This window comes from Brachyhypopomus gauderio, chromosome 3 (assembly GCF_052324685.1).
Source record: "Brachyhypopomus gauderio isolate BG-103 chromosome 3, BGAUD_0.2, whole genome shotgun sequence".
Lineage (NCBI taxonomy): Eukaryota > Metazoa > Chordata > Actinopteri > Gymnotiformes > Hypopomidae > Brachyhypopomus > Brachyhypopomus gauderio.
In genome coordinates this window covers 22,521,202-22,531,548 of record NC_135213.1, presented here as the reverse complement: position 1 = coordinate 22,531,548, position 10,347 = coordinate 22,521,202, and positions in this window count along the sequence as shown.

The following is a 10,347-nucleotide window of genomic DNA, read 5'->3' as shown; positions in this document are numbered from 1 at the left end:
CTCTCTCTCTCTCTCTCTCTCTCTCTCTCTCTCTCTCTCTCTCTCTCTCTCCCCCTCCCTGTCTCTCTCCTCTCCTTCTCTCTCTTTTTCTCTCTCTCTGTAGTACTGACCTAATGTAAGCTATTTCCTCAGAGAGCCTCCCACACAGCTTTGCGTTTTGAATATTTTTCCTGACCCACGATGAATCCCATAAACATTATTGCTATTTATGTGCAGCGAAACCTCTGGTTTATGAAACTTTTACACAGGTGTTTGTCTGTTTCCTAAATGGGCCTGAGCTGCTCAGCCTGGACCAATGACCCCAGTTTCTGCATCACCTCGATTGCATTACCATACAGACCCATTTACGTCCACCATTATCCAACCACAGGTGGTTCTTCCATTCCAGCACTGTTTATGCTGTAATGTAATTTATATGTTGATGATATGCACAGATATGGCATAGGCTGTTCAATCTTTCACCGACAACCACCAGTGAGTGGCGGATTTTATCATGACGGCCATAGACGCGTGTCCCCCCACGCTGCAACCCCCAACCCCCCCACCCCTGGATGATTTTGCTTTCAGCACCAGCGGCGGGAAGGTGTGAGTCGGCCTGTCTTACCCCAGTCGACTGATCCTGGGTCAGGCCCCGGAGGCTGAGAGCCAAAGATGAGGGCCATGCAGTGGGGCTGAGGGATTAAGACTCGCTGGCACCAGCACTCAACAGAGAGGCAAAATGCCAACAGAACCCCCCTCCCAACCTGCAATCTCTCCCTCTGTCACTGTCTCTCTCTCTCTCTCTCTCTCTCTCTCTACTTTGTACCCTCAGGAACACATTAAATACGCACACACTTAGACACTAACACACACATGCACTCCTGATATTTGCCTCTGTGCTAGACTGTTTGTACTTGGGTTTGTTGGGAGAAATGATTTATTAAATAAACAGTGTCTTATTCGCCTCAGAGGCTAGGCTAAATATTTGAAAACCAGCATGACACCCCCTCCTCTCTCCAGCGTGACTCTAATGACCATTCCAGACCAACAACACTCCTGGCAACAGCCAAAGGCGACAGACTTCATTAGCCAATCACCGATCTGTTACACGCTATTTGAATCATTCAGCGCTTTCTTCCTGGGCAGCATCCATATACATATATGTACGGTACGTTCACCAGCCACTGAGAGACACTTACCATGTGCTTACAGATCTACAACTTCATTAGGTACACCTAATCTTATGACCGTATGTGTTATTGTAGGTAACACATACCTCCAAAAACTTACCAACAGACTACCAACTGAAATTTAGCACAGTGAGAGATGGGCTGTGTGCTCTTTACATTTACAGGATGCGTATTCTAAAGAAGCTGGTGGGTGTCCTGACAACATTCTTCTAGTTGGGATTCTCTTTGGGTTGGATGGTGTCTGTCCAGTGGCGTTTGAGAGGTCAGCACTACGGCCACTGGGGCCTGCTCTGCTGCTCTTGGTCTGCTCGGGCAGGGCTGGCTCCTCCCCTGAGCGTGTGTGTGCTCTGCGTGTGGAGGTGCATTCAGAGGCCCTGCAGGGAGTGGGCCTGCTCTGCTCTGCTCCTATCTCATCCAGCTCCTTATCTTCACCCACGTAATTGTGAACTTCCGATCGCATGTTTACACGGAGAAAGGACTTTTTAATCTGGGCCGCCACACGCTGTGTCCCCTAGTCTTCCATATGTTCATCGCCAGTACGCCTCATCTGACCGGTTGACACAGAGTGGGGTGTCCACCTAGCACCGAGGTCCTCATGGACGCGTGGCCATTAAGAGGCTGCCGATGGAGTCACTGTTTCCTTAGAGAGACTGCGCCACACACCCTGAAAACAAACATTTTCTGTGTAATGTCTCCGAATCCTGTTTATGATTTTGAAAGGTTTGTTTTTGCAATAAGCAATCGTAGTCCTGAAATGTCTGTCAGAGCGTGTGTTGGTGATGGGCCCTGGGGCGTTCCTCAATGGAAAAGTAAGCACTGTGTTCATTTCCATCGTGTATACTGACTCTGAAAAGTCCATGAAGAATTAAAGATCCTTGGGCCTGTCTGTTCTTCACAGTTCCTGTCCAAGCCCCTGTTTATTTTCCTCCATTTAAAACAATAAAGAAATCTGCTGCCCCGACATTGCAGGCTGCGTGTAAGAAGGACGATTCAGCTACATTGTATGGAGGAGTTAACCAGTGCCCCACTTCCTTAAAGAGACCTCCAGAACTACAGATCGCGTGAGTCTGCTCAAACCCACTCTCTGATAGCTTTGCAGGCAACACAATCTCTAACCTGACTCTGAGTCTGTTTCTGGGTTAACCATGTACAAGACAGCCACTAAAATGTGATGTTAAGGCTACTTCCAAACATGACTCTGCAATGACCATATAACACAGGGGTTCTGAAAAGACTAACTAAACTAAATTGTATAAAAAATTTATTTATTTATTTATTTATGTCAGAAAAATGTCTCTTTAGAATGATTTTTGCTATATGCAAACTTTACTAATAACTATCTCCTGTGTTTTTGAGGGCAAAAACAATGGCCCATGTGCCCCACTTTGGGCAGCCCTGATATACACAATAATGCACGATGAACCCATAGCATGTAGGAAATGTCAAGATCTGATACTTATTTCTTTAAAGAAAATTCATGGTCTCCATGATGGTAAGTACTCACTCAATTGTGGCGAACGCATTTGGGTGTCTGCTACCTGTTTGTTGTTGCCATAAAGGCAATCCCCGGCATCGTCTTGAGATCGCGGTGCGCGATTTCAAAATAAGAGCGGATAGCGCGATTGAAAAAAAAGATTCCTAAAAAAACACTTTTCAAAAGAGCTCGCGGGCCAGAACTAGATAGATAGTATGCCGCTATTTGAGTATGGGGGCTATAGATTATCACTTATATCACCAAGATCTTATAAACGTTTTCACTTGTATCTTATCAAATTTCACCTATAGCTTATCAACTATACCACCTATAGTCTATTTTATCAACTATTTCACCTATAGCTTATCAACAATATCATCTATATGTTAGCAACTATTTTAACAAAAGCTTATCATCTATATCACCTATATCTGATAAACTACTGTATATCACATAGATTATCAAACAATGTATATCACCCATCACCTATCTTATCAACTATTTCACCTATAGGATATCAACTACAGTATATCACCTATATCTTTTCAACTATATCATCTATATTGTACCAGCTATTGCACCTATAGCTTATCAACTATTTCAACTGTTATCAACTATATAACCATTATCTTATCAACTATTTCACCTATATCTTATCAACTATATCACTTATATTAATATTATCAACTCTGTCACCTATATCTTATCAACTTTAGGTTAAAAACAATATTAACTATAGCTTAACTATAGCACTGCATTATTATAGACTAGAAAATAAATGTCACATCCCTGAGGATGAACTTCCCCAAAGAAACTGGGTCTGAAGTTTATAAATAGTAAATTATCTAGTTATCTGTGTCAGTTTCAAATCATTAGCTTCTGAAGTTGCCATGAGCAGACATTTCTAACCAGTATAAGAGTTGCACATCAGTTAATCTAACATGATATGATACTTCAGTTGATCTAACGTGGTATGATATTTCAGTTGATCTAACATTATATGATACTTCAGTTAATCTGAAAAACATGACATGCATATTAAACAACTCAAATGAGTCAAAATCATTTGCAATGCTCAGTGTGGTGTGATGTACAGAGGGGTGTGATGTTCAGAGGGTTGTAATGTACACAAAGGTGTGATGTACAGAGGGGTGTGATGTACAGAGGGGTGTGATGTACAGAGTGGTGTGATGTACAGAGGGGTGTGATGTACAGAGGGGTGTGATGTACAGAGAGGTGTGATGTTCAGAGAGGTGTGATGTACAGAGCGGTGTGATGTTCAGAGGGGTGTGATGTACACAGGGGTGTGATGTACAGAGTGGTGTGATGTACAGAGTGGTGTGATGTTCAGAGGGGTGTGATGTACAGAGGGGTGTGATGTTCAGAGGGGTGTGATGTACAGAGTGGTGTGATGTTCAGAGGGGTGTGATGTACAGAGGGGTGTGATGTACAGAGTGGTGTGATGTTCAGAGGGGTGTGATGTACAGAGGGGTGTGATGTTCAGAGGGGTGTGATGTACAGAGGGGTGTGATGTACAGAGTGGTGTGATGTTCAGAGGGGTGTGATGTACAGAGGGGTGTGATGTACAGAGTGGTGTGATGTTCAGAGGGGTGTGATGTACAGAGGGGTGTGATGTACAGAGGGGTGTGATGTTCAGAGGGGTGTGATGTACAGAGGGGTGTGATGTACAGAGTGGTGTGATGTTCAAAGGGGTGTGATGTACAGAGGGGTGTGATGTACAGAGTGGTGTGATGTTCAGAGGGGTGTGAGGTACAGAGGGGTGTGATGTACAGAGGGGTGTGATGTTCAGAGGGGTGTGATGTACAGAGTGGTGTGATGTACAGAGTGGTGTGATGTACAGAGGGGTGTGATGTACAGAGGGGTGTGATGTACAGATGGTTATGATACAGCCTATGGTACAGTAGGCTTAATGCTCTTGACTACTATTTAGTGAAATAAATGATGAAAGTGGGACAGCAAATTGTAAAAAGCATAAACATCACAAAAATAAAAACACCATTAGCCTAAGTGTCCCAATAATCAAAGGAATGCTAAATTAAACTAAGCTTTATATCACTATACTGCTAAATGTAATCAGACAATCAAAGCTTCGTGTCACAGATAGCATTAAGCTTGGTGAATGGCAGAATAATCATAACTGCTTATTTTAAATTTTGTAAATTTTATTTACAACCTGCTTACACTATTGCAAGTTATATGTTGTGTGGTTCTCGTTTGCATTATCTTTTAATTCTTTGATAAAATAACCCTGGCAGGAGAGTTTGTATGTTTACCCTTATACTGGGCGGTGACACGGACAAGCACTTCAAAGCTTTTGCTCAGAATTGCTGCATAAAGTTGTTCCAGAGAGAGAGAGAGAGGGGGGGGGGGGGGGTCCACGCCTTCAGTGCACGCCTGTGATGATGGTAATGAGAGCAGGTCCAGAGCGTCTCAGCGCCGGTGTTCCGACAGGGTTAAACGGGAGTGTGATCAGAGCCAGCTGGCGTTCTGGCTTCTATAAAGCTGGACAGAGTTCTGCCTCATGGAGAGGAAGAGGAGAAGAAGGTGGGCTCTGCTTGAGATGCAAAGTTGGCCTCCGCAGTGGAACGGCTGAGCTCACCGCTTCTGCAGAGTGTGATTAGTCAAACTGAATCTGCCTCTCCATAATCAGAAAGAGGGAAAGAGGGGAGAAGTGTAGTGTAATGTGCTATCCATCCATCCCCCTGTCTGCCATTTGAAATGAAAGGTGAAGTGATGTGTGACCTAGAGCCGTGGTTTCAAAGTTACGCCCAAAACAAATAAACAATGTGCTTGGGTGGTGTGTGTGTGTGTGTGTGTGTGTGTGTGTGTGTGTGTGTGTGTAGCACTTATAAGGCATGCGCTTTTTTGTGCATGTACATATGCACAGATGCTAAGATGCTAAAGAATCCCCATCCTGAGAGTGAGACAGAGAGAAAAAGAGTGTGAAATGTAAGGGTGTCTTCAGTGATTACAAATGCATGCACAACCTAAGTGAAGCCTGCTCACCAAATGTCTATCACACAACCTCATGTTTCGTAAGCTGTGGCTAAGTGCCAGAACAGCTGAGATAGGCAGGCACTAGTGATCAGAGATGCTGCAGCTCTGTTATACCCAAGGCACTTGAGGACATACATTTTAAAGGAAGTTTGAAACCTTGAAGATGAGATGATAAAAGTCATAAGTCTTTTATTTATGAAGGATTTTCATTAATGCCTCCATGTTGCATATTTTAAACTATGTGGTCACTTGTCAAGATTATGACCATAGGACATGTTTATATAGTATCAGAACAAATGTAAATTTTCTCTTCTATGTATTCATATATTCATATTTTTTTATTTATGTTGGGGTGGTGACTACAGATCTTACATTTCCCACAGATTTGTCATTGTGGGTCTCATTTCAAAAGCTGATTCCAGGCCTTGCCTCATCTCACATGGTTTCAATCGGCCGGTCTTGAAGACCTTCGGGGCTGAGTAGAGGGTCACTGGGGTGCAGACCTGCCCTGGGTGTGAGGGGGCGGGGCAGGGCAGCCAGGGAGCCACACCTGGAGAGAGCGCCGGGGAAACAGTTCAGCAGTGGGGGAGGGAGGAGTGAACAAGAACAAGAGAGGGGTGAGAGAAAGAGTGAGAGAGAAAGATAGAGAATGAAAGAGAGGAGGTGAGAGAGAGAAAGAGATAGAGAAAAAGGAGAAAGGGAGTAGAAAGAGGGTGAAAGAGGGAATGAGAGAAAGATAGAATGAGAGAGAGAAAGAGGATGAGAAATAGTTGCAGAGAGAGAGAGAGAGAGAGAGAGAGAGAGAGAGAGAGAGAGAGAGAGAGAGAGCCAATGGTAGGGGAGGATGCAGGGGGGCTCAGAGAGAGGCTTGTTAATGAGGTCTAACATATAACTGCCCCCAGCTCCATCAACACTCCCAATCACACCATTCAGCTCTGTTTTCATTAAGTCCTGAGAGATGACACATGCCGAACGGGGAGGGAGCTGCTTTCCTCGTTTCCTGCTCTCTTGCGCTCACCAGGGAGGCTCAGAGCACCCAGACACTCACTCTCTTCCCAGGAGATCAGCTCCTGTCCTTCAGGTTGCCACTGCAACACTGCCTGATGAAACCTACCGGCCTCCACTGCCCGAGCCAAGTGACCTGTGACTGTTCTCCTCCTGTGGACCCCCTTCCCCCCGACCAATAACCAGACAGAGGGCAAAGAGGCATCTGTCACTACTGACAAGCGATGGGGGCATGGACCCCACCGTGAGATCCCGTCTGTTCCCACACTTTTGCGGAGCGCTCTGCAGCAGGTTCGCCCGTAGCCCTGGAGCTTTAACACCAGCGGGCGGTGTGGGCGCAGCTACAGGCCCGCTGCGCTAGAGAAGGTCTCCTAGGGTCAGGGGCTTCCAACAGCCAGAGGATGCGGTTCCTCAGCAAAACACACTGTGCTGATAGGGGCCCAACGACACAACCTGTCATCGTAGCTGGGGCTGGGCACTGACACATTCCAGAAAGTTCTCTGAAACACAGCCCTGGAGACCAAGATGTGCTGCAGCTACGATTTACATTTACACTCTCGCCCTCCGATCAAGACAAGTCGTTCACACAGAAACGGGGTCGGACCGCTGTGCGAGTCAAAACAAAAGAGCGTTCCCGTGTCCGCACGCGTTTGGACGGCGGCACGTGACCGGCGTCGCCCAGCTGCTGAAGCGTGCTCCGTGGCGCGCGCTGTTTACGTTTCCTGCCCGATAGCCGTCTGCGCGGACTCCCATGCGAATAGCTGTAATCGTTTTTCATAATTGTGCGAAATGTATTTGAAAGGCGCATATGAGCATGCAGGAGTTTCAAAGGAACTTATCACTTGCGACGGAGGCGTCTCTGCCCCTCCCCGGCCGGCAGCCAGGAGCCGGCACCCATGGGGACCAGTGAGGCCAGGCAGGCCTGCAGACAGCATCATGGCTGCCAGTGACAGGTAAGCCGCAAGCAGAGGATGCCGTCCCAGCGCTGCTTCCTACTGACTGCCAGCGGCCAAGGCTCAGGCTGAAGCGCCCTGTCTGGGCGGATAAGATCTGTAGCCGAGCCACGTTCTATAACAAACAGGAGCCGTGATAAATGACAGCCTGTTTACCCCGCGCCGCAGACATAAACAGTGGCCCGCGCGGCTGTGTTCTGCCCATTTAGATATACCGCCGCTATTATTTCAATTAAGTTTCAGTGCCTGTGAATCCGCGGAGGTTTTCCCAGGCTGCTTGAGTGATGGCAAAGGGGGTGCGATGAGGAGACGGTCCACTCCACAAAGCCCACGTCTGAACCGGCCGACCGGGCTCTGACTCATTTTGTTGCGGTCACGCTCAAAGCCTCAGTGGTTTGGGGCCTTTTGCACCGATGCTGGCCCACATGAGTCTGGTTCATATTTGGCTCAACCCGTCTTTCTTTCTGCCTGGCCGAGTGTCGGAGCGCTCATACGCGTTGTGTCATTGACCAGTCAGCCAATCAAATGAGCCGTGCAGCTTTGATTAGGCAATAACAGCAGCAGGAATGAGAAATGGGACGATGGGAAGCGACACCTCTGCCCAGGCCGGCGCCGCTGAGCTGTGACGACACCGACGCGTCGTGAAGAAAAGTTCGGCGTGACCTCCAAGGCTGTCCAGGGGATTTTCTCTGTCACAAATTGATGAGTTCTTCCTAATCAGTTCTGCTGCATTGACCACCCCCACCCCTCCCACCAAAAAAATCTAATTAGTGTCCATTGTGGGGTCATAAACATTAAACATGTCCTCTATTCCTCCATGTCAGTGGGAGTCAGCATGGAGTGAGCGTGTAGCAGAGGGGCAAACGTGGCCGGAGACAGACCCGGGGTTGAGAGAAGCCTTCAGCCTCCATGGAGCCAGCCCCAAATTACACTAATGTCTCCTATTTACCATCTAAGACAAAGACTTCAGACTGACTAATTGCACGAGTCCCTTCGCTGCCTTCAGTAAAAGGCCCAAGCACATGGCAATAGGAGAATGATAAAAAAGCCATGGTTCACTCCCCTGCCTATCAGGCGGATGAGAAGGAGGTGGTTACGTGTCTGGAGGTGAGAGGTGTGCTTGGTGCGGGGCTCACACATAACTAACTTTGACGGGAGGGTGTGAGTGTCTTGCCACTTTGTATCTCTAAGCAACTTGTAAACATTCGTATTAGAATTGCCTGTTATTTTGTGGGCTTTGAGCATGATATAGTTTGGCATCAATGCCAAATTGGAGTGGGATATTAAAAAACAAAACTGGACGTCAACTTCTGTTTGCCTGAATACACAGACTCCTCTATTAAACCCTCTCTGGACTTCTACTCTCCTCAATTCCCAGAGACATGGATTGTCCCTCATTAGACGCAGAATATTTGAGGGGGGAAAAAGCCTTTGTTTCAAACTACTTTTCTGTTATGGTTTACAGATGTGACAGTGCCTAGCACTGTGTCCAAGTCCCTCCCTGTGCTCTTAAACTGGAGTGTTTCATCTGTGGAGTCACACAGTAAGCTTTATAGAGCTGGACTGAGGAAGCAAGACCAGAGGGGACTGGGGTCACCGGTGCTTATTTCAGGATTGGATAAACATCCAATGTACTTTGGATACCTTTTCCTTGTTGGAATCAGGTGCTTCCAATGTTGTCTTGGTGAATCAACAAATCAATTCTGCCTGCCGAATTCCACCACAAGGAAGCAACGGTTAACGGTTTCTTTCTAGAAACGGTTTCCTCCTTACTACATCTTTGTCATGTAGACAGAGTAAAGTGGGACTTGTGTGCTGGTTTTTTTCTCCGTGCTTTGATGCGGCCTGCTGCTGAAGTGGGACCCTGATGAAGTCGTGTGTTGTCAGGCAGTCGGCTGGGCTCCGCCCCCCTCTGGAGTGTGTGACTAGAGCGGGTGTCTGATGGATGGAGGGCCTGGCCCCTGCTCCCAAGGCCATGGCCAGCCATCGGAAGACCACACTGATGTAAAAAGCAAAGAGCAATCACATCTGCACAACACAACTCTCTCTCTATCTCGCTCTCTCTCGCTTTCTCCGTCTCCCTATTTCTCTCCCTCTTTCTCTCTCTCTCTCTCTCTTTCTCTCTCTCCCTCTCTTACAATTTCATTATAAACAGCTTTGATTTGCTGTGGAGTATTTAGGCATAGCCCCAAGCCAAGCTGAGGCCTTGGGACTGTAACCAATATTGGAGCGCTACGTAAGACCGATTGCACAACAGACATTAAGCCTGGCCATGCAGACCCCCTAGAGGAAGCGTGATTGATGAGCTCCTGTGCATGTGCCTCTGTGTCCATCCGTTCCTGTGTGTGTGCGTGTACTTGTGCACATTCGTGTGTCCTTGCGTGCGTGTGCCTTTTTCTTCTCTCTCCCTTGTGGGTACACCGAGCACGCGTACACCCAGCTGCAGTTTCAGGGTAAGAGTCCTGGACGGGAGCCTAGCTGGGCCATTTCACGATACGCATCTGTAGGCTGGTGTTTGGCCTCCGAACAATTATCAGCGTTCTGTAAATAGCACGCCAATGAGTCAGGGTGAGGAAGCAAGCCTGCCACAATCAGAGCCATCGCTGCCTTTGCTAATGGTTTCCTAAAACAGCCCAGAACGACTTCCCCGCGATACGCCGGCCTTTCCGCTGGCAGATACGAGGAGTGGAGGGCAGCAGACATGAAGAAGCACGCGGAGACTAGGAAC